Below are 25,025 nucleotides of genomic sequence, written 5' to 3'. Positions count from 1 at the left end.
TCTCTGCGTGTGCACGACAAATCATCTTCGTAACAGCTAATTGTCGTTATCGCTAACCGTCACAAGACTGAATTAGCTGACGCGCAAGGTCAAACGGAGGCATTACAATTACGACACCATCACGACTCACATTTGCATCAGTTTCACAGCTACTGTCATTAAGCAACTATCCTATGCAACAAAAACGACCCAATCCCAGTCGTCTTCCCTTTGAAGAATTTCTTTTACCAATTTAAAGAAAGAAAGAAGAGATCGCACTGCTTCAATTGCCATTTCGTCTGGTGCTACTACTCACACTAATGCGACTGCCTGTGAATTTCAAATTGATCACCTCTGCTAGCGGATGCTGTTTTTCAGACTCTATCATGATCTGCCAGCGCATAGGTTGATCGAGCTGGGACCAACGGTACCCCTTGTACTGTGGTTTTGTTCGGCTTTGTCCTGAAAGTCATTTCCACTCCTTTTCTCCCGCTGTCTCTGAATCGAAACAGCTGAGCAACTGGCTGTCGTCCCAGAATCCTCGGAACCAACGAGCCGCCACAGTCTAATCGTCACTGCCTTCGTCCTCCCCATTACCATCTCTCTGTTTGAGGGTATCTAAGTTTTCGCAACACGGTTCGGGCGAGCTCGCATAGGCTGATTTTCTTGTTTCAATAGCAGTTTTTGCGAGCAACCTCGTCATTTTTGACGTTGTATCTGTTCCGACTGCCTCCGCTGTTACTGCTGCTGTCACTCGTACGTAATCTCCAGACAAGAAAGAAATTAACTTTCGAAACGTTTCGGTGAATTGTTATTAGTATCACGGTAATTATCATTGCAGTGCAGGGCATCATGGGCCTATCGACGGCTTAGTAACTGATAAACGTTCAACTTCACTGTTTAGTGTTGTTAGGACCGCTACTACCAGCGATCGCCACTGGGCACAATCCGCCCCTCCGTTTGTGCTAGGATGGGATCGTCACAATTATCAGCGTCATGATCTTCGTCATTGTCGCCATCATGAACATTCGGCTGGGTGTGCGAAGTTTAACTGACGATTCGTTGCTGGACAGCGATACTTGGTAATTCGTAGCCACTGCTGTTATTATTACCCATGCACGATTAACAGAGCCGATTACGCAGGACGAACTTCAATTGGGAACGCTGCTGGTTTCAAACTGTTAAGACTTTTGCCTGATGTTTTCTTCCGCTTTATGGATGGATACTCTCTTAGCACCGCTGCTAGTTCTATCTGCTTGGTTTATTTGGTGATTTGTCCTTCTTCACTATTTTATCTCGTTTACCACCGAAAAACTACCTGGGCTCCATAAACGAGCGATAGGTCAGTCTGTGCCAACGATCAGAACAGGATCAGATGAGAGCAGCGAAGGAAATAACTTCAACGACAATGTTGAATAGATTCGCTGGTAAGTTGATGCCCATGGTCACAATGGACATTAGCGCCGTTTGTTGTTATGAGGTATCGTTCAGTGCCACTAGATATCTTGAATTCAAGATAGGTGCATGATACGGAGGTTCACAGTTGCTCCACAATAACACACACACGACCTTACCACAACGCTTCAATCACGGTTTGGCACGAAATATAGCGATGTCTTTAGTTATACATTCTGCAGATCTCCGTAGAATTTCGACTGCTTCCTAGCTCTGAAAAGAGAAATAGGCAGCATAAGCTATCCTACTATGGATTCTTTGGAGAAAATTAAAAAAAAAAAAAAAAAAAAACAGGGATAACGTGATTAGGTGTCGTACAAAGCACAACGCTGTTGAAAAGCTCCCAGAGTATCGGCTTTAGCGTGTACCCAATATTTTAAAACATCGTTGTTTTACCTTGTATAATTTCTAGAAGTCATTCTAGTTTTCCTGCCCATAAAATAAGTTTGTTAGAAAAACTAATAAATAAAAACAAGAAATCGCACCAATTACAGACGTTTATACGCATTTACATGACAGAAGTATACATATTTTAGGGATATTATTATAAAATATTCAACCCATTTTAATAGTTATTACTTGCTTATCTTTCTCGTCGTTATTATCATCTCGACTTGCACGGCAAGTATACTGCATAGGTCTTTACCACCATACTGTATAGGTATACAATCAAAGCTCTGACTTCCTAATATGTGATCCATGTCTTTGGCACTATTACTCCAAGATTTCAACGCGTGTCGGAATTCTGCACTAGGATTTTCGAGGCTATTTTACTTATCCATATTTTTCAGTAACGGAATGCATTTAGAGTGGCGACAAACTCCGTCTCTGTTGCCATAAATGATGGAGTCGTTTACTGGCTTCTAATGCAGTCTCCCACGGCTCAGGCCATTTAGCACCAATTTTTTCGCATAAAGCCGTAAACCACCTGAATTCTACGTAATTACGTGCTATTCTCCTGATGAAGCATGATGTTACGAAGGATGCCATTCCAGTGGTGATAAGATTGACAATTGTTTCTGTTGTCGCTCTTTGAAAAGATCGTCACGAATTTTTCCAAGTGTAACTTCTGTTCCTAGCACAAAGGTAACAATTACATCATTTTCAGTCTTAAATCGTCACTTACAGAAGTTTTTTTTTTTTTTTACAGAAGGATTTTAAACATACTTTTCGTAAACGTCAGCCTCGTTTGTTCAGCGACGGCTTGTCATCGATTTTGTGACGGCCAAAAGTGCCGTTTGTTGTCAGGCGCACCACAAAGATCGTCGGAATGTTAAGAGGCATCAAGTGTGCGTCTCTTCAAAAGCGCGAGAATTTTAAACCTACTGTTACTAGGGATCGAGCGCAACTTCAGCCGATTGGCAGATACTATCAACAGCGTATGTTATTCGGCACCTTATGCAAGGTGCAAGAAAACAATTGTACTTTCGTTAGATAACTCTTATTACCATGTCTTCCACGAGCTCTTCTAGCGCAAAGATCGAGTCGGGCACGTTTAAACGACAAGTACATAACACGTCTGTGCATGGGTAACCTAAACGGAACAAATGACAAACATGTTCACTAAACCTGAAGCCTGAGGGACAATGAAGGCAATAAAAGTAATTATTTTGCGCCGTCCGAGCAAGATTTAACTCTGAGCAGATATGTATAGGTTTTATAGACAATAAGTCCCTAGCCAAAGAATGCGGGATGTGTAAATGTTGGAGAGTTTCAACAAAAGTGCCAATTCACTTTAGTTAGCCATGGCCCTGTGAGAACGAGCAGTAGGCGAATACATGAATTAGCAGAAACTACTCCGATATTCACACATAAGCTTTTTTTTTTTATCTGGTTGATACTGGTTAAAGTACATATTGGCGATATGGTGTAGCTACTTAATAGGACATTAAATCCACAGGTACGATCAACCTATCCTGAATGTTCGCACCTGAAAGCAGTTATCACAAAACGCGAAAATAGCTATTTCGACCAGAATCGATCTGCGTGGCAAAACTAAATTGAAAGGATAACCGGCCCTCGTTTTCGTACCTAGTAGGACGAATTCGCTTGGGCGCGCCTAGAGCACCTGTTTGTTAGTGTGAGGCAACAAAAATCAAACTTTCTTTCAACTTAAAGCCATTGAATATTTTCTATTTGCAATGAGCCAAATGATAAGTTAGCGCAGATACGCTTTTTTCTGGGCTAACTTCCAGAAGGTTAGATGTAACCTTAATCTTTTACATGAGGGCACCGTCTTCCATTAGTATATTTCAGATGTTTCTCGTAGCTATATGTGTTGTTGTTATCAGTGTTGGGTTTTACGAAGAACGAATGAGAACATGGACGGAACTAATGGGCAATGTTGTTGTGAGATCATCTGAAGGGGATCAACCATAGCGGCTACAGAGGCTTCAACTATCGGAGAACTACAACACGCGAAGCAGTCGAAGAGCAAAGCACCGGACGGTTTAAGTCAAGAATATAATCAGGAAGCAAAAAATCGATAGATTAAACAAATTAACGGTTTTTTTTTTTAAACCACATTTGGTTTTGAATAAGGTTTGTGCCAGTGCTAAAACGACCTTTTCGTAAATACAAATATTTTCATTTTCTGTGAAAGACGTTTAACTAACTAGCTAGCTATCTACCTACTTAATGTCCCACCATTCTTCTCTACCTAAGCGAAATTAGACGTTAAAATAGCATAGATAACACAATGGGGGGCCACAACTAACAGTCCCGCTAACAGCCACTCTGTTGTTGGCCTAGAATCTACATCGTGTGACGCTATTTTGATAGAAACAATAATAATATATAGCTAGATGACATGAATAAGTGCTGATCATCGCCCTAATGACTAGCGTGGCAACAATCATAATGCTATATTCAATAGCAGCTTTAGTAGAAGGAGTATGTAAGCCGAAACGAGTGAAAAATGCTTGATCGTAATGTACAGCCAACCATCGGCAATACACTAACCGCACGCAACACTTAGCGCTGCATCCTGACAGCTTCTTCCGGGTTAGGAAAAAAGGCTGCCATCCGGATATCTAGGACATTAGGACTAGATACCAAGTAGGGATCAAGTCGTTGATGAATGTATCAAACGACGTTTAAACGCTATGAGTAGCATCATGGGCGCCCTTGTATAATGTACGGCTCCTATTTATTGCACTCAGTGGGCTTCTATCACTGTAATGTTAGTGGCAGTGGTGTAATTGTACCGTAGCTGTTACCAGTTGTCAAGCCCATCCAAGTCTAAAGGTAGCGGGAGAAGTACTGAGTTCAAGATACTTGAACGTTTGCTAAAATCTAACGTTTCTTTCCGTCGTCTCGTTTCGCACCCTCCGTAAATCGCAAAGTTAAGTTCGATCGAAAGTTAAGTACATCACTCACTAACAAATGATTATTACTAGAATTATCGATGCACCTATAGTGGGAAAATCTTCTAAAGGACGCAACATTTGTTGTGTCTTCAATACGTCACAACGTTGTAAGCGTCGCATCTCTTCTCAGCACTAGTACTACGTGTGAGATTTGTCTGCTGGCTGAGAAGAAGAGCTGACATTTTAGCACTCTATCGAAAACCCATTTTTTATAGCACTATGCCGAAAGCTTACCTGCTTAACTAGCGACTAAACCAGGAAAATAGACAGCTTTGTCTCAAAAACACTACATCATTATTATCATTTCGTACGGTCGGTCATTAAGGCTGCGCAGGAATCTAACAGGTTTTCTCTAATGACAATCAAATTAACTTGAGACCCCTTAGTGCTATCTTTTGACTTATCATTTTCGCACATTTCAATTTTCTTTTATTGCCAGTCCAGGCCATACACGCAAGCACGATCCTTCGTGATTTTCCCATTATTATTACAAACAAGTACAAACCTTAGATTAGTGTAATCACCGTGTTGCAGTTGTCTGCGTGTATAGCATTTACTTAATATGTACTTATACGTGTATTTAGACCAACCCTGTACCTCGGATGCAGTTCTTTTCGATTGTCCTACCTATCAAGGATCGTTGTTGCCCTCGTGGCCCCGTGGTCAATGCCTCGATAGCCGATGTTGTTATTCCGCCGTTGTCAAGGTAGCGGTTCTTCACTGAATGAAGAGTTGATTCTCTTCAAGCGTTACTGACGTTGTTGTGATAGTATTGATGCCAAAGCTGTAACAATGTTTTGGCTGCTGATGCTGTCGCGGAGTAATTAATTGATAGATCCATTACCAGAGGGGAGGTGGCTAAATCTGGAGTCTGCCGATATTGCTCGATCAAACTTCCCTGCCGTCGCTGATTTCTTTGTCTGTCACATCTATTTCTATGGCTTACTGCAGCGAGAAACCAAGAGTCTAGCCATATCCGAAAGCCATCGATATACACGTCTACATTCGTCTTCGTGTGTGCGGATGTGTATGAAGCACTTTCTCGTCATTGCCAGCAGTCGCCTCGGCTTCTCGGGAGCAGTAGCAACCGACTAACGGATATTGTTTCGTGCATTACTGGTTGATTTCTAAGGCGGGCTAGGTCGGCTTTATTACATGTGCCATTGTCCATTACTGTTCTACATGGCGTTGCAAAGTAAATCGTTGACACGTCAGCGCAGTGCCCGTTACCTAGAGTTCCACTGATAGCAAAGGCAGAAATGCTTTAAAGCCAACTAACTGATTGCCGCCGCAGAGCTACTGGGCCCAGGAGCGTAGCCCATTACCAGCCGTTGTTTTGCCCTATAGTATTAGTTATGCTGCTACGGTAGCAACCCCTGGTTTTGTCTTACCATAGCTGAAGCAACGGATGCAGACAAAAGTGGAACACGAGCACAACAAGCTCAAGCGTCAACTTCTTCTGATACCTCTTGAAGTTAAACAAGAAGATAATAGAATAGAGAAGAGCGAAGAAGATAGGTAGCTGTCAAAGACGATGAATAATTATATATATATATTCGCTTCTCTTTTGGATATCCTTTTCGAGTTATATTTCCAAGTACTGCGCAAGTATGCATCAACAGTGTTGACATAGCGGATGGTTTCTTCAAGAACCTATACCTCCTCGGCCAATATTGCCATATCTGGGTTTCCTTTCCGTCCTTTTACCTTCACCGTCTGACCACTGGCCATAGTCTTACTGGTCTTTCTTCCCTTTGTTTGTTGGTTAACTCATTCGTTCGTTAGTTTGTTGTACTACTGCGTACTACGGGCAGCGTCGGATCCTACGCGACGGGGAGTCAACAGTGCATATAGACGACAACAACAGCAATAGCGATGGCAAACGGCCAATAGGAACAAGAAGAATACATTGCTTTCCTTTGCATTCATGCCGTTGCTGCTGCGTGTGGTGCAGTGCAGTGCAACTCCCTGCTCGGCCGTGTTACGTTATGCCTTTTTCTACCGTAATGACAGCTACCACTACCGCGATCATTTTTGCCATTCACTAGACAATAACTCAGCGGGGTCAGAGATTTGGCTTTAGATTGCGGCCCGCAGCCGTTTTTGCTGAGGAGCTTGTAGCAGCAGAAGCAATTAGTTAAGAGTTATCGTCACCATCACTGATACGCCACCGCTAACACCAATAGCATCGACATCAGGCACAGTGGCCATGTGCCACTGTGTGACGTTATCCGAGGCTCTTGTTAATTCGTGGTAACGGCTCGTCGTAACGCTATCGCACCGCACCACCAAGACAAGCGGGTCAATCGAATTAGAAATATTTACACATATATACGTGCGTGTGTGGACATGCTAGTGACACCGGAAGCTGTCGCGTCATCCATTTAAGGACGCTACCGAAAGCTAACGGTAGCGCCCATTTACTATTGTTGCAGCTAGAAGTTTAATTTGAGCTTCTGCTGGGCGCGCGCGAAAATTCAAAATGAGTCCAAGCCAAAACGCCCCTGTTTTTCGATTCTACTTAAATATGTGTATTGCATTGGGCCGACAACAGCATAAGCAATGACAGTAAGTGAGATGTGAAAGCCATACGCGGTAATTATTCAAGGCAACACAGCGAGCTGAATTAGCTATTGTTGTTGGCTCATCAGCACCCTGAATCTATAATATACAAAAGTCGCGGGTGGCGTCAAGCGGTAACCATTGCGGGAGAGCAATTCTTGCCATGACGGTTAAGCCGCTGTTTGTTTGACCGTGCAACAATTACTTTCCCGCTTCTATTCAGTATACTCATTTGTTTCTCAAAATTATTTTCATTGCACAGAGAATCATTACCATTGCTATGGGGGTGTGCGGACGCGATTCGGTGTTCACTCTGTCAGGTTTCCATGGTGTGGGGCTTTTTGCCACACACAATGCGACTAGCTTCAAACTACTTAAACTGTGACAGGCTCAGATTGCATAAAAACTGGTAATTCGTTTGAAAACGTAAATGTGCGTTTCTCTGGACTGCGTATAGCCTAATGGATCATTTATAGATCGGAAGCGAATTATCTTATGACTAAGTACTGATCATAGTGATGCTTCCATTGTTACTGGTTGTCCTCGAGATGTACAAAGACGCTAGGTTCATTCGATACCCGGAGCATGGACTCCAGCCCATGATAACGGTTTCCAACTTCCTCCAGAGACCTCAAAAAACGCAAAGGTATAGAATATTAGGACTCATGAATATGACAACGTTCGTAACAACTGATAACGTTACAAACGAGGTGCAATTAGATAGGAGGCAATTCGATATAATTTTTTTTTGCATTGTTGCGGTCGGTGAAGGCTGCAGGACGCGTTCGTTGATAAATGATTTACCTCTTGCATCAAGTTTACGATTACTTGTAAAGGAAATGATTGCGTTGTAAAGCTCGTAGATAATTCATAAATACAATGCTTTAGTAGATATCTCAGACAGTAGACAAAATTGCGTCTTTTTTTCTTGTGATTGGCTGTTTTCTTACAGTTGTAACGTGATTCGGGTATCACGTTCCCGTGTACTAAAGCACTAAATGCACCATCTATTACCGTCGCACCATATACTTATAGGAGAATAGCATCAAGTGCAGAACAAGTAATCACGTGCCGCTCGATCTTCGACTACCAAAAAAAGAATACTACTAGACATTGGGCATGAGCTGTGGTCGGTCCTGGGGGTCTAGTAAAATCCCACAGATGTGTTTCGAGGGATCCTAACTGGCGCCTTCTCCGCTAGAAAGGCGAGATAAGTTGATGATTTAATTTTTTACATGTTTATATTGTAATATATTTGCGACTATTGCAAAGATACCAGCAGTAGGTGCATTAGACAGTTGAATCTTTAACGCCCTGTTTCGAGTGCCATTTTACTGTGAAACTTCATTGTTTGAAACGTATTGTAAAAACGTGTGTGGACCGTGCCGGATAAATGGCCTGATAAGGTTGCTCATGTGAAGAGAGCCTTTAATATTGTTTTAGCGTACCACAGTAATACGGTACCTTAATTGATGGTAATTTATGATTGTCTAGAAAGATTATAATATGAACAGAACAACCTTGTCCTCTTTATTCATGTGGATGATAGAGTGTAGTGTACAGACCCATGTTATATATCTGCATTCGAAAGCTTGCAGTAAAAAAAGTGTCGTTTGTTGATATTTAGAGAAAAAAATAAATATAATTAAGAACACTAAAGTCCAAACTAATCTAGGCGTAAATAGTCTAGCCGCAATTTTCTAATTTTTACATTTGTCTGCATCCATGACAAACAAGATAGGGCTATTGGTATCACTTGAGTTCATTGTTTGACCAATAAATCAGCCACGGCGTGTCGGTTCGTGGATGAAACACCTGTCGCTCTAATTGAAAATCGACGCTTATAACGATGCAGTGCTTTATATTGGATTCGATAAACCCAGCTAAATGAAGTACAAAGTTGTAGACCATGCGCTGCAAGAAGTCGACTGCTTAGAGACGTTGCGCGGATATGAGAAACGATTTAAAAGCACTTCAAAATGTCGTCTTGAAGTGGTCACCTAGGAGTTCTCAATGTCAAAACCTTCTAGTCCTTTATTTAATATCATGATAATTAATAAAATACGCATAAAACAGCGATGAGTTATGCTCGAAACTGATGAGTAGGGCATATATTGGCCTATTGGCCAGCGTAGATTGTGTTCTGCTTTCATATTTCAACGCTCTCAAGCTTCGCCTGCATAAAACATGGCCTGTTTAAAAGCGCAGTGCGAAATGGTCACTACAGAAGTTACGATAGTTTAGTTTATATATTCGTTATTTAATGTTGTTATCCACGCGTCAGTGTCACAGGGAGTTGGCGTCTCCGACAATCTTCTACTTGATCGCATAACATACGTCCACTTTTGCGAGCCGACGACGTTTAGATATGTACGAAGGATCGGGATGAAAAAAAGTATAAGAAAAATTCAAAAAGCTATTGGCTACATGTACTAGTGTGTGATAAGTCCTTTATTTGCTCGACAATACGCGGGCCCAGAGATACTCGCTGGCAGCACAGTATGTAATTTAAGTTAGTCGACTACTAAAAGAACCCTGCGTCTATAAACATTTGAGCGTAACGTTCGATAGACAAATGTAATTTGAAATCTCTTTGTAAATGAGGTCCATACTACCTCCTGCGATGTCGATGTAAGTGATCAGATCTAGTCTAGTTTGGCTGTCAGTTATACTTAGTCGGGCGTACCGTACCTATGTATGAGTGTTTCTCTATCAAACAAAAACAATTTTATCTTCGTGTAAACAGGACATGTTTGTAACACGCGTTTCTACGTTATGCAACACTTCGAGAAACGAATAAATTTAGTCTTACTGAACTTCAACGTAATTCTTACACTTCACTGCTTAATAATTTTATTCGAAATAACAAAATTCGTATTTTTTTATAGATTCTACGATATCTGTATTTCAATAGTTCCAAAATTACAGACAACGACTACCTCAGTTGTAACGCAGTTTAAAGAGATCAGCTGTGTCTACTGTATTACGGTGTTTGGTAAAAGGTTTATTTCCAATTTTCTTGTTACCTCTCTTGGTAGTAACCACACGCAAACGTATAAATCGGGACAAAAAAAAAACACACATAGTCCAGTAATAAAACGTTAGAACAGTCAGCGACGTCGATTTTTTAAAGCTTTAAGTCGCATTCGCGTACAAGTATACATAAATATATCGATAAGCGGCAGATCTACAATAGCGCGCGAGATAGTTATATCCTTTTCTACCTGTCCGTTTAATGGCTTTTTAAATTTTTCCAATCTTTTCGCAGCATTTTCGTTTGCGCAAGCATTGCGCCCGGAAAGTCGTCCCGTGATAACCTTCATGTGATGAGCAACTTACTGGTCTCGATGTTCGAAGTAGATGCACCTCCGATAATCTGAGCGGCTGACACCAGCAAATTGTTGATCGAATGCTGCTGCTGCTGCTGCCGATCAACAAACACATCGTACGCCAGCCACACGGCATTTGTAGACAAGCTACGGATGGATGACCCTGCGGTGCGGGTATCGAACGATGTATCTGACGATGCCTGTCTGTGGCAGATGATTCTTTCCTTTCCATACCAGTGGTCAGTGGTCAATCTGCCCGTCCGGAGGAATGAACCTTGCGCACGAATTCGTGTTCCTCCAATATGTGCAACAAGAAGCACAACATAGCGATAAAGTCAACAATCACAAAGTTCCGTATTGCCTTTTGAACCCAGTATTCTTAAGTTTATATAAGAAATGGTGAATAGAAAGCGCATCAACGTTACTTTCCTACCTAGTCAATAGATTGTAGATATCAAGCCTGCTATTTTGCTTGTTCTTATTATTATGAGATCTAAAATGCTTTGTTATCCGCTATTTTCCGTTTCAACTGGGCCCCTTTACTTCGGTCCAAAAAAGAAAGGTCCTTGTTACTCATCGTAGAATTTGTATTTCTTTTGGAGTACTCAAATGGGATCTACGTTATAACAAACAAGTATCGAACTGAGAGCTCTTTGACAAACGATCTCCATTCTGCCAAAGGTTAATGTGGCTTTAAACGGCCTGTTTGCTCGGTCGTACGTTCGTCTGTTCTTCCTTGACACTGTCATGTCTTCCCTCACCGTTGCTTTTATTAGTAGATATATATATATCGAGCATGCCGGAATTGCTGTCCGTTTACATTGCACCTCAACTGTTAAACATCTGTTAGCAGCAGGTCAGCGTACAGCCTTACATGTTTTGCACCTTAGTAAATAGTAGGTTTGCTTAGCTATAGCGGAGGATGATCTATTTCGAATTTGAATTTCGTTTACCTTTAACATATTTTCATATTCTTTCTGTGAGGCTTTGTTCCACCCTATACGAAAACGAACAGAAATCTGCCAAACATGTTACCAAAGCACTAGTCCAATTTTGTCGGTTTTTATTGAGGGGCACATCCAGTTATAAACATAGTAGTTAAGCTCCCCGTCGCCCATCTGAAACATGAGTTCCTCATTCTGCAGAAATTCCTTATTGTCCATCACGTCCAATGCGGTGAATACATCGTATCCACAATTTCTGGCGATGACCAGAACCTCATATATAAGGTCACTCAGAGGAACTGATCTGGCTACCGCATAAAATGCGCAAGCTATCCAAAGCGCTTCCCCGTTCCGATGATTCAGTGTCATCGCTGAAATCGAATAGAATGACACGAAATCCGTCACGCGGTCCAACGTATCGACGACAACGTAGCTCTTGACCACCCCCTGGCGAGGAGTGAACCAGTGAAAAAATATCTCTCGGGTGAATTCCGGCGCAAGGTCGAAATTCTTCAGGTAGTTTATAAGTAGCTGAAACGCTTCTTCTCCATGTTGATGAGGATCGAATTCTTGTAAATCAACGATTGTCACTTTCTTAGGAAGTTGGTGACGTTTGATAGCGTCTGCCTTCGTCATGAAAAGCGGCAACGGATAAAATCCGGTTTCGATTAGCTTTTTCGTATTAAATGGCCGGTGCCAATAATGACAGCGGGCAACGCGAGTCGAAAGGTTTATTTTTGCTGTGTACACAGCCTGAGAGATGCCTGCGAGAAGACAGCGCCGACCCAGCTCAAGAAATAACGCCGGGGCTAAACGTTTTCCTCGCCAGTCTTTATGAACACACAAATAATTCACCTCGATCATTTGAATACATTTGTCATATATTCTTATGTCTGCAGGTACACCAGAAATAAATCCTACAAGTTGTTCTCCGTTTCTTTTCGAGCGGATACCCACATGCCCTTGTTTCAGCCATCCTGGGGGCGTGAGCGCCCACCTAAGAAAATCGGGTGAGTAGTCCATTCGAAACTGATGATGCTCATCTTCAATGTAGTTTTCACGCAGCAGCTGACATATTTCAGTTAGATGGGCATCATCCTTGGGAGAAATCGTACACCAGATAAGATTCCGATTAGGCAAATCATACGGCTTCCTGCGGATTTGTATCCTTGTGATGGGTTTTGTCCGGTTAGATATGGCCACCGGTCCTCTGTTCTGTGAAACATCTCCCGTTGATTCAACAATCCCCAGATTTTCTTCCAGATTCATTCCAATCAAGCCATCAGTTTTCAATAAAAATGTCGCGCTAAGCGGGTCTGTTGCTTGCTTTGTGGGGTGCATCCAGATCATTTCTATTTTGCTAGTTCTAAATAAGAGCACTTTAAACGCCACCTCATACCTTGATATCATTTAAAAGATAGACGGTTTCGGTTTTGATTTTTTCTGCTACCAGTACGATTGACTCACAAGCTTAATTTGCCAGGATCACAAGCCCAACTCAGTCTGGGACTGAAGCGCTCGTTCTAACCACGGAACCATATTCCTGCGCAAGATTTAGCCCCAGAGATAAGATAGAACTTTTCTGGTAAATTAGGCTGTCTGGACAACATGTGTGGATATAGTCCACTTGATAAGCTTGGTGTAGCTGTACAATTTAGACACAGGTTCACCTTATAATGATTGTAGACAACGAAGGGCGGCTAAACTGCAGGACAAAATATTAGATCGTCGATAGCTGATCGGTATTTTGATCTTGGTTACTCAAATGATACGATTTTTGCCCCAAAAAATAGGCCGTGGCCATTTATCTTGGCGTGTCCTTTAATTAGCAAAAGTACATATAAAGCAACGCGAAGTTTGCAACGGCCGAATTTTGCTTATCGCTCGTGCTACATATTATGACGGTCCCGATTCCATTATACTAGCGTTGTTTTATCATTTATAATATTTAATTGAAGTCAGCCGCTTGGCTTTTAGACTTACGGCAGGTACTAACCTCAAATATAACATAAGACATCTGTTTCGTTACTAACGAAATGAAGTGTCTATGCCCGGCACTCAGGTATTGCTAAAGTTTAAGTTAACCTACGAGCCTTCGTTGCGCATTTATCCGCCCGAGCCATCCCTCGAACCACACTTGTCTAATTCCAAATTTGAATCGCTAGACTAAAATTACTAAACTGCCAATCATATTACTATTAGTATTTATTGGATTTCCTGTTGTTCGTATTACGTTGTTGTACTGGTACATTGAATAAGTTAAGCAGAGAGAAAGCGTCTTGCATCACCGCTGTATCGTTCCTCTCCCGTATGACGCGACAGAGGGCTTTCACTAGATGGAAATGAGGTGATCTTTCACCAATGACGAGCATGTGAACCACAACAATGATGGCAAGCGCGACTAAGCGAGAAGAAGTGCGAAGCCTATCCGGCATTTCCCGTCGCCGAGCGAAGTATACTACCGCTAGGTCGAGAGATGGCTGAAGTAAGTGACTCCAATTGAAATCAGCCAGTTCGGGAAAGTCCGCGCTCGGGTGTAAAATTAGAGCACCAAGGAGCGTACCGATCCATTCCGGAATAGCGTTACGCTCAATATCGAAATTCAACGCCACAAGAATACGTTGTTCAGTGATGAATAGTTCTTGGTTGGTTTCTGACCTGTAGCCGAGGGTTAACAAAAGACTTCGCAAACGTCGCTGCGATATAGTGGCATCTCTACGGTACATTTTTGCGGCGATGGCGACCGTCAATGGGATGACATTAGGCTGCATACGAACAGAGGTGAAGGCTAAACGTTGCAGCAGTGTGACCGAATGGCACATTACGATCGAATTTAATCGGAAATAATCGCATATGTCGTACAGAGATCGTACGACCTCGAAGGGACAAATGTCTTCTACGGCCAACACGGTTTCTCGCTCTCGTTCTAGAAGATGCCATACAGCGTATGGTAAATCGTCTGCCCCATTATGTGAGAAACCAGTCTCTAAGGGGCCAGGATCTCTAAACAGTACCTGTTGTTCGTTCGGCATTGTCGAAAATCACCGCTGTTTGACGGGTGTTACGAACACTGTTTCTACCAGTTCTGACTTAGTCACATGTACAAATAAGAGAATTACCAGCTTGACTGACAGGTAGGTACGCACGATTGTAGCGTTTTAATAAATCTAAAGATCTATTTCAGCTTGCATCGTAAAATACATCCGAAATCAATAGTATTTACTAAATCGAATACCACCTGATTGTTTCAAATTTGTTAGAAAGCTCACATTTCATAGCGGTAGCATATGCTGGCCGGCGTCGTCGGCAAAGCATACGGCCTCATTCGTTTCCGCTTTTATTATACTTACTATTATATGAAACATGACTAAGTCGTGAATATTTAGTACGTAGAATTTTACTTATGTCAAAGCGTATATTTTAAGCTGACAAGAGCGCAATAATTAAGGGTTCCTGCGTTAACGATGCTATCATCACTTACGGCGCTATAGAACGACGCCCGGAAGTTTCGGTTCCGACAAAATCCAATACAGGTTTGTAGCTAGAATTGTTGCAAATAGCACTCATCATAGCACTCATCAGCAAATAGGCAACTTCTGCCCTGTCACTTTTTTTCGTACCTCGCCAGTAGAAGCGTTATTTAATTCTCTTCAGTCAATTTAGGTAAAATAACCTCACTCCTCGCGTATCTAAATATGTCCACATTTAGTATCGTCCTCTATTTTGCAGCCTGTTATGCTAGGGAAATGAACGGGATATGTAAACATTAAAATTTTACGTAGTTTCCATACTGCAGACATTTGAGTGAAGTGTTTCCTCACGGACTCGATCGCAGCTAAATATCGTTTTGTGATGCTATTGAAAAATCGACATGTTCAGAAGCAGTCGAGGCACGTTTAGATACGATAGAGCTGAGTTCATCCCTCATCAGAGCTCATGTCGAGCATGTCACTCGTTACTTAGCAAAATTAGAGATAGTAAGTAGGTAGGAAATCTATTGGTTAAATTTTTCTTCAAAATATTCCAATGTATACATGAACAAATCACTTGTTTGCGGTTCCTAGGCTAAGGTCCACTTTGCGCTTCGTTGCAGCTCATGCTGAGAACAGGCAAACGTTGCATACATATCGTACTTGCCGTTGCCGAGTTCATTATTTGTTTTTCCTTTTTGCAAAATCCCTAGCCAGACATTGCCATGCACAGAGGTTTGTACGTATATTTCGATCTTAAGGGAGCTTTTTACGGACAACGGGGTTGGGTGTATTGACAGCGTAACGATGAATTAATACAGTGGACACGTATGGCGCATATTAAAGGAGCAATGTCTTTTATGATTGTATGTATATGAAGCACGAGTGGACCTTCATCTAAAGGGATCAGGCACAGATGTCCAGGCTTTTCAACGAGCGGCGAAGGCGCAAAAGATTGAGAGATTGGTTTATATCTGGTACGATAAAGGTTTTGAAAATAGCTTTTTTTGCTCATCCATTGGCGCCGTCTGGAAGTATCCGTGTGGAAGGATCTACCGAACGCCGTCTTCAACACAAAGTTCTCATTGTGTTGTATCTCATTTGATTGATGCTGCTCATTGGTCTTTTCTAGATCATAATCATCGTCACTAAGTAGCATCTGAGAAGCTAATACGCCTTCCCTAAGCACCACTAAAAGTCCATGAGGTTTGCGTACGCTTTACAATTTCATAAAGTAATTCTGTATTATTATTATTGCATCACGAAATGATCAGTTTAATCTTCGCCAACAAAGAGCAACAAAAATCGGCCATTAGCTTGTTACATAGATCATACGGGTCGTGCAGAAGCGATATCCTTATACTGGTATAATTTTGAATTTTTTTATTAGTTGACTACTACTTTTATTGTCTACCGAGCAGTCAAACAAATACCAGTATTAGTACGCCATAGTTAACTTGAAGCAAATGGTACATGCAGTTACTAAATTACTGATAACGCATTTATTAGCTCATTGTGATTCTATTATTGACCACATAATTGGATCGGTAATTGTTGATTCAAGTTTTCAGTACGCACAACTGATATAGATGACAGGGTAACCTGTTTTGCATGTTTCCACTGGAACCGGTTTGTAGACAGACGTCGTCCACCGAGCACCAGTCTGCCAACTTTTGAACAATTGTTGATCTTTTATTGCCATTATTACCAGCAGTCCATTGCTTCCGAATGGATAGGCGCTCCGATCGAAGCAAACGACAAGATGGCAATAAAGTACCGTGAAAATACAGCGGTTAAAATTTAAGCGAGTGCCGATCGAGTGTTTATTAGGCGGAGGGTGCATTCAATTCAGTCAATACTGACCAGCGAACACTGCCTATTAGGAATTTTCCAGTTTATTTTATTCAATCCCATCGGCCCACGCACTATAAAATGAAATCCGTTTTTCATCCTTCTCCGGTAAATTTTTTCCCTAACTGGTTAAAGTGGACTTTACTTCTGTTTACCTAGGTCGATTCGGTAGAGGCTTTGAGCTGTTCCCACGTATCAGATAGTTCCTCTCCATATACGAAGTAATACGTTTTGGGAAAAGTAAATGGATTTAAGTCAGTGTCAGATATGATTAACACGATCGACGAATAAACTTTTCAGTCAAAGTAATGGAACAGCTGTCACCCTTTCAATCTTAAGCACTATGATTTACCAATAGCATTATATATGTGAGTGATATTTTGTGCCATATAAATGCAAGTTACGAAATATACTGAAAATGACTGCCCCAACTTACATGTGATCGCTCGCACCGGATAGGCAATTCATATAATCGTTGCTTAAGCAGAACTAGAAATGGCTTAATGATGATCAAGAAGTTGTGCAGTCCTATGGGAGTGTAGGCAACATTTGGCCACTTGAATTTGATATCGTCTCACTATCTGGATTTGTACTTAAGGAATAGAAAAGTATATTGCAGAGAATGCTGTTTTTGCAAACGGTATTATAGGCTAGATTCGGGAACAGACGAATAGTTATCAAAGCACTCTGTAGATGTATAGTATTAGACAATGGTAATAGCAAACTGCTTCAATTGCAGAATGAAATCCTACTGCCAAGGGCAAACTGGAACTCCGAGAAGAAAGGGCACCTAGAGTTTGCTGATTCTTCTGCCTCATGTACATTACTATGGCTAGTTTTTTAAAAAACAAACACACCTTCCATTCATCATGGAAAAATTGTTCGTTGTTTTAGCAGTCGGCAACTCAACATATCTGAACTGCGCAACTTATTCATCTTTGGCACAATGCAGAATCTGCTATTTATATCTTTCCCTTTTTATATACATAATGGAATAACCACTACAAATAGCTATCTATTTGGCATCGCATGTAGACATTTCTCTGCCAACTTCACTAACGGACAAAATTTCACTTTTTCGTTTTAGTAATAGCAATAATCAGAATATAACTATAGTAGTGATGGATGTGTTTATGGCTTAATCCCCGATACCCGACCCAGTTCTCAGCCTGGTCCAAGTGAAACCTCAAAATCGTTCTGTTCAAAAAACACGAAGAATGTTGTCAAACTTCATCTCTTTCTTTTGGACTCTATAAAAAGGAGGATGGGCTCCATTGCCGTGCGGAGAACTTGGAGTGACTTTTGCGGTTCGCCCGACTCATTTGTCCTCCCACCATAGGCATATGTGGGTATTTTTTCAGTCGCAGAATACAAAATACGGCACGTTCTTCAGTTCCCGGAAAACGAGCATATTAGTGTTACTTCGGCGTTGCGTATTCGAGCTCCTGGCCAATTTATGTAGAAAGATGAGTTTGGGACCCCCTTGGCCCAAACTGGACCAAGTTATGGACTTTTACGGAATGCATGTGATCGTCGTTGAAGAACGCGTCCTAGACCCTTATATAGTCATCGTATAGCAAATTCAGCGTAATCGTACCTTTTTAGGCAATCTCTTTAAAGTTTGTTATTAGCTATTTTGTTGAACTAGTTAATTGACGTAAGCTTTTCTTACTTGTTTATTTGAACGTTGCAGCATTTCATCACCGCATCTTATATGGCACTAGCGAACTAAAGAAGCTATATTGCTTTTTATGGATGCCGTTTACCATAGAAAAGTAAAATAAATTTTTCCATATAAATATTTTTCCGGAAAATACAATTTCCAGTGCAAAACGTGATGCTTAATTGGTAGTTAACTGAAGAATCACGAGAGAACAGAAGAAAATGTCATCGACTTCTCAGAGCAATTGGTTTTGTGCGTGTGTGCGTGATGTTCGTGTCAAGTCAAAGTAGCGATTCACGTAATAGAAATTGTATATATAGTGTATTTCTGCATTAGGTATGGCGCACTGGATAGCAAACGTAGGCGGTTATTCCAGTAGAATCCTCTTCCTGTATTTTTGGTTTCGGTAAAAATAATTACGCTTAACCGGCTTACGAGACGTCAGCGTTCGCATCTTTGTTTTCGAGTCGCTATTTGCCCTTGTGGTCAGATAATCACAAAGTAAGCCTACCGGTATTCGCATTAAACCGAAAAATCATAGTACTGTGAATCTATCGTTTCGTTACGGATGATATCAACACAGTAGATATATTCGAAGCACAACTGGCTCATAACTAAAGCCGGGCTAAGTGTCTTGGGCTGTTGGGATGGCGGACGTCGCAGTAGCGTGGAGTACGAGTGAAAAACTTTTTGCCTTGCACACTACACGATAGGCTTTTGAAAAGGACTGCAAGCAGTCGAACCGTATAAACATAATATGCCAAGGCCATTTGTTCGGTAGGAACAGGCTAATCAAACCTTAATTTTGGTTAGCAATTACGACACGACGACCTAATAGGTAATTTCTTAACAAGCACGCATGAGTAAATCACAAACATTTGCAAGCATCTGTCTTATCAGTTGTTAGAAATCCTTTAGTAAATGACCAGACAGAAGCACAGATAATCTTACCATTGCCCGCATTTGCTGGATCCTGTCCGACGAATACTCTCCCTTATACAGTGGATCCATTTTATCCAATAAAGAAAAACGTAGGAGCCTACTGAAGTAGCTCGGGGGAAACTCCACATCTCCACAAACTGTAAATACGATTGGTTTGTGAATGATTGAGGTTGTAGCAGATTTTATGGTATTTAACTGTAGTACAGAAACAGCACTGAATTACTCCCTCAATATAATTGTCGTAATTTATATTATCAAACGTAAACAAACAGAGTTGAAAAGGCGGCCGACCGAGCTCTATTTCTCTGCGGGAGCTCTGACGCGTTGTCATTCACCGTAGACTGCCACCGCAACCGAATAGCGGATGCAGCAAAAGAATTGCTCTGCGCCGACGATCTCCAAGATCTCGTTGTTAACCAAGTTGTCTTTAAACACCGTAATGATTAACAGTGACGCTTCGTAACATCGGTTGAGATCAGCGTTTGCACACGTAAAGCGTGCGTGGCGCCCACGGTCGCCATATTGGCATTCGACCGATCCGTCGGATCAAGGTGGCAGAAAGGTTTGCCCATAGCCAATCTACGATTTACTGCATATTGTTGCAGTTTTTGTTTGGCGTCGCTAAACGTTTAGCTTTATTGTGCTGTTTTCGTTGTCACCGCTGTTCTCGTCGTGGCTGCTGCGGTGACCGAAAGCGTGTGGTCCATCGGGGACCTCAGGAACAAGCAACATGTAGGTGGCTTTGGCGACTACAGTTTTTTTCCTTTCAGGCAGATGACATACAAAACGTATCTGAAGCTGAAGAGAGCTGGCAGGTGGATTAGTGACGGTGGATTTGAGCATTGACAATTGTGAATAGATCCAAAGTGAGCTACCAGTTTTTCAGGTCTCAGGGAAGCCAATTCAACGACGCTAGCCGAGGTTTTTATTGTTCGGTTTTAAATGATATCGTATTAGGGTTACCTTTGTAGAAAAGCATGCAAATCCTGTCATAAAAAGGAAAACAATATTATGGTTGCTGGTCCGGGAGCAAAAACACCAGCAGTGCCAGGCATTCGTGGACAAGGGTCCTCCGAAAGTTGGAAGCAATCAAACAATGGGTCCAAGTTCATGTGTGTATCATCAATATGTGCGTACACCGACGAAGATGGATATCGTACAAGAAAAATATAAAAGCAAAATAAACGGCGTAACATGAGCAAAATATAAATAAAATCGTGGCTCTTTACTTATTTACTCGAATTGGTTATTTTTTTTTCATTATCACCAAAATATTTATGTCACGAAGAATGAACAACAATTTCGTCTATAAACAGTACGCTATACAATATAACGTAAAGGAAAAATAGTGAAGATTTCAATTTACATTGTAAAGTTCTCCTAGCTATACATGGTTCCCTTCCGCAGAGGAAGATCAAGCCAGCAATTTATATCAGAATCGTTTTCAAATGACATTATTTATCATTTTTAGTTGCAGCGTTGTGAAACTGTGGAACTCTAAACATTCACCTGCTTAGCAGAAGGCTGGAACCGGCCTTACGCCAAAATTTCCCCGCTAATGTCTAATAATTAGTATCGATTCTGATATGGCCACCGACTTAAGTTAAGAGTGCTGAAAATCAATTGCAGATGACATAGCCATCTATTAAACGCCTCTGCAAATCGATCGGGGCAATTTTTCTTGTCTATTGATAATATTTTCGTCACACATTTTTATGACAAGCGAACGCATTAGCGGGTTGGCTGTACGGTCGGATATACATCGAATTTTCTCGGACGCTATAAGTCTTACGTGACGACGCTGCATCTCTACTTCGTTTTACGAGAATAATAGTTTAATAAATACGAATGTATAGTACCAGTATCGCGGCCATGTGGGGTACCTATGCGCAAATTTCTTATTTGTGGAAGTACTAAAAGACGTTTTATTGATATTGACTATGCTCTTCTGAATCACCAACGAATCCCATACACGGGCTTACCTAGCACCTAATAATAAAAATAGCAGTTCTTACCTAAATATTATTTTATGGCTTATCTTTAGTCGTTTCCAACCAGGCGTCAGCGCAATATGCTAATATCCATTGCATAGTGGTCGAGACAAGCTTGAATGAATTAAAAGGTCAAATCAGAAATATATTTATCATTCGTACGTCCATCAAACTTTTTTTATACAAAGGTGCGTTGTTGTTATTCGTAATAAACTGGATTTCCGTTCTTTGTGTCATAGAAATATTTGCGGTTTACGAAGTTAGCTAAGTTCCTTCGTCTAGGCTCGGATCAACTTAGGTTGAATCTGTTTCCGAGACAAAGACTGAGCTGGTCTTAGGACGACATTGAACAAATGCGCGTGAATCAAAAACGAACTCCACCGTTGGACAAGTAGGCAGTTAGATAGGCACCGTTAACGGGGACACATCTGTTAAATCAGCAAGCACCTCTAGCATACAATCACAGCGGTAATAGAAATTCCGTCGGTACAGTTACCCTCAGGAGAAGGGGAAGTGACAACAACAACAACGGTTAATGCCACCAGTAGTAGAAAAAAATTACCCTTCAGAACCATTCCGGAAGTCCGGATTGGGAGGAGAACGGGTCAACACTTATATCAATTCAAAAATTTATCGATATTCCGCTTTATGCCTCCGCACGTGCAGTATATTATATATGGACAAAGCATGCACAAAATGACAAAATCGGCAGCGGCCCATCCACCGAGCTACCATCAATCAGCCAGTCAAAAAAAACAGCGGGTGACGGTAATCGTCCCCGCAGAGATTTTTTTCTCTGTGCACGTGAGCTCAACTCTGTTGGCGTCTTCTCTTCTATGAGTAACGCCTACAAGTCGCTCTAAGTTAGCTTATGTTGGAAACTGGTTAAAGCCCTCTAAAGTCACTAACCATCTGTAGAGGCACAGGACTATCTACTTTACTCTATACAGATGTACGTGTGTACTTGTAGAATAATGTGCAAACTATCATACTTACTTTTTCCCTGGTGCCCTGATGCCACGATCAACAGCAAGAGTAATTCGCCCCAGGGTTGACCAACACGATATGAACCTCAAAAAAAATACTCTATGACGATGCTCTCATCAAGCATCAACGTATGTGTAGCAGTAATAGCAGTATTTTGGCCAAATATCCTTGTGCGTATATCAGCCTTGAGGCAACAACGTATGCTGCACCATTGTTAATGGTCTTATCGGCTAATATTCATAGATATTTATGGCTTACATGTCATTTTGTTGTGTGCGCTCTATGCTCATCTGCATGTTTTTGTGTGTATGCGTTTGTCTGTCTGGGTTTGAGTGTCGCTATCGGTCTAGTCGTTCATCGATTTGCGCGTCAGTAAAAACAGAGGCTTCATAAATATTTGAACGTCCATCGTAAGAGTATAGTACACTTGCTTTGTCGCTTTCCGCCCCGAAACGCCTTCTGTGTTCCGATGATCCCTGGCGCTCACTTTAAAAAACCCTCGAATTCAACCAAACAGAAAAGACGCTTGTAAAAGGAAATAGAAAAAGGGCTATTAGTTTCGACACGAATTACAGTACAAGGGTACATAATAAGATATTTATCGATTATCAGAGCCCTTACTAATGTCGTATCGATAAGCTGATTCGTATTGGCGAGGGCAACCGGCGAACGGAAGGACAGGCCTGACGGGATAGCCATGGAAGAAAATGGAGAGGAAGTAAAGTCTCTAATGATATTTTAATGGATGGTTTTGTATCGACGCATGACAATCAACAAACGACTACCATATATGCATCTGGCACTTCCAAAAACGTTGTCATCATCCTATAAGCCATTTCTGTACTCGATACTCGGGTGCCTGTCAGGCGTGTGGATAGTAACACAGCCGCTTAAATCACTGCCTTGACTTACTGCCACGACAAACAGAATGCCTATAGTTGATATTAGTAGGACCTATTTGAGCGAAGGATTGTCGGACCAACATAAATCACTAGAAACATACCGGATATAGATTGCATAACGCATAGACGACAAATTCTAGCAAAGTTTTAATCATTTTTCAATGTACTACTCATACTATGCTATACCATTATGGTACTTAACGCAAAAACAGAGTTTCTGGAAAATGTCGCATACACTCGATCGAAGACAGCACGAGCTTCAACGTATCTTCTTCACTACGTATCTGTATGTGGCAGAACGTGTTTCGCAAATGGTAGAACCGCAAACATTAATTATTCACGCTGCGTCTGTTCACTCGGGCAATTTAATTGCAAATGTATATTTATTTATTATATTTATTTATATTTCCCTGGCCCACGATGAGATTCTGTCGAGCTAGTCGGTGCCATAAGCATCGACACCAAATTTATGCAGTAGCAGCATCATCTATCTAGCTATCGGCGGGGAAGTTTATATTGACACGGTCATGGCATTCCATAATTAAGAAAACTGCCTTCATTCCAGCAGCAGCGATTGTAAATTGAGTACATAAAAACTTCCATACTTCTCACATAAACAAGTAGCCTGCCTCGTTCAAACCCAACTCAAGCTGGTTAGCTTCCTCTGCACTGAAGTTGGCCATTTACTGGTGTAAGTAATTATCAAAAAAGTGCTCGTCATTTGCGGACGGCTGGCAGCTACAGTCACCTACTTATCCGTCAGAGGTGCGTACCCCCGCCCTACCCCTTTTGTACTTGCTAATAGCGAAACGCTAGTTCAGCAAGAAATCAGAATGGTGGACGTCAGTCACTACCTACTTAAGTACCTAAATTCACGTTTGGCTTGAATCTAAGCCTATATTGGCAAAACCTCATTAGCTCTTTAGAAATTTCTTCGTTGGTGCCCGCTCTAATGAGCTAGCGATTTTGCATTACAATCAAGATGATTAAAAATGCAGGTTTAACTATGATGAGAATAGTTTTGACGAAGTCGGAAGCCTTCACTTTATTATAGGTCTTTCGTGTAAACGATAAATGTCACGTGGAATCCCATATCTGCACTATACAGCCATATCATCCGGACTAGTCGCAGACGACATATTATGTAATTCTGCATTTACACAGAACAATTTTTTGAGTGAATTATAACCAATCGTTCTATGTTGCCAACAGTGTACATTTTTACTCTTAATCGATGTGCTTTAATATTAATTTTAAATTTTTCTATATATTTGGTTATATATATTTTGAATATATCTGGTTTGCTCGCACAGCGGGAAGCTTGCATTGCATAATCCGAGAAACACGACGAGAACAATGATGTTAAACGGAAACATTTCAGAGACTAAGGGAAGATGGTCTAAAATGTCTGGTGTTGAATTCTATTCTTCTATTGACCGCTGCCATTTGAGCCTCCTGAGTTACCACATCTCAGCTATAAACATGTATACGAAGATATCACTTGTAACGTGGATTCGATGTATGCTTGCTAAAATATAGAAAAATATCAGCGAAAAATTAACACAAAATGTAGTGATGTAAA

General features: G+C 41.3%; 3 long non-coding RNA genes across 8 annotated transcripts in view; 2 read left to right on the top strand and 1 right to left on the bottom strand.

Annotated features, from left to right (window-relative positions):
- Positions 1-1,301: 1,301 nt before the first annotated feature.
- LOC111247102 (uncharacterized) overlaps positions 1,302-25,025 on the bottom strand; it is a 72,997-nt gene continuing 49,273 nt past the window's right edge. For 5 of the 6 annotated variants that reach the window (XR_015323060.1, XR_015323062.1, XR_015323063.1 and 2 more), the window contains one exon: positions 1,302-1,647. This is a non-coding gene — a long non-coding RNA (uncharacterized LOC111247102). Of the gene's footprint in view, positions 1,648-1,752; positions 1,825-25,025 lie in introns of those variants that run through there. The other variant, XR_015323067.1, reaches the window with a different exon arrangement.
- Positions 2,144-4,341, top strand: LOC111247105 (uncharacterized). Its single transcript, XR_002671961.2, has 3 exons — positions 2,144-2,373; positions 2,585-2,813; positions 3,681-4,341. It is a non-coding gene; the product is annotated as an uncharacterized LOC111247105 (long non-coding RNA).
- LOC147756691 (uncharacterized) lies at positions 6,157-10,180 on the top strand. The gene is made up of 2 exons (XR_015323072.1): positions 6,157-8,010; positions 8,317-10,180. It is a non-coding gene; the product is annotated as an uncharacterized LOC147756691 (long non-coding RNA).

Source organism: Varroa destructor, unplaced genomic scaffold (assembly GCF_002443255.2).
Source record: "Varroa destructor unplaced genomic scaffold, Vdes_3.0 BEIS01000003.1, whole genome shotgun sequence".
Taxonomy (NCBI): domain Eukaryota; kingdom Metazoa; phylum Arthropoda; class Arachnida; order Mesostigmata; family Varroidae; genus Varroa; species Varroa destructor.
Note: the sequence above shows the minus strand (reverse complement) of the source record. Positions and strands in the feature narration are given on the sequence as shown.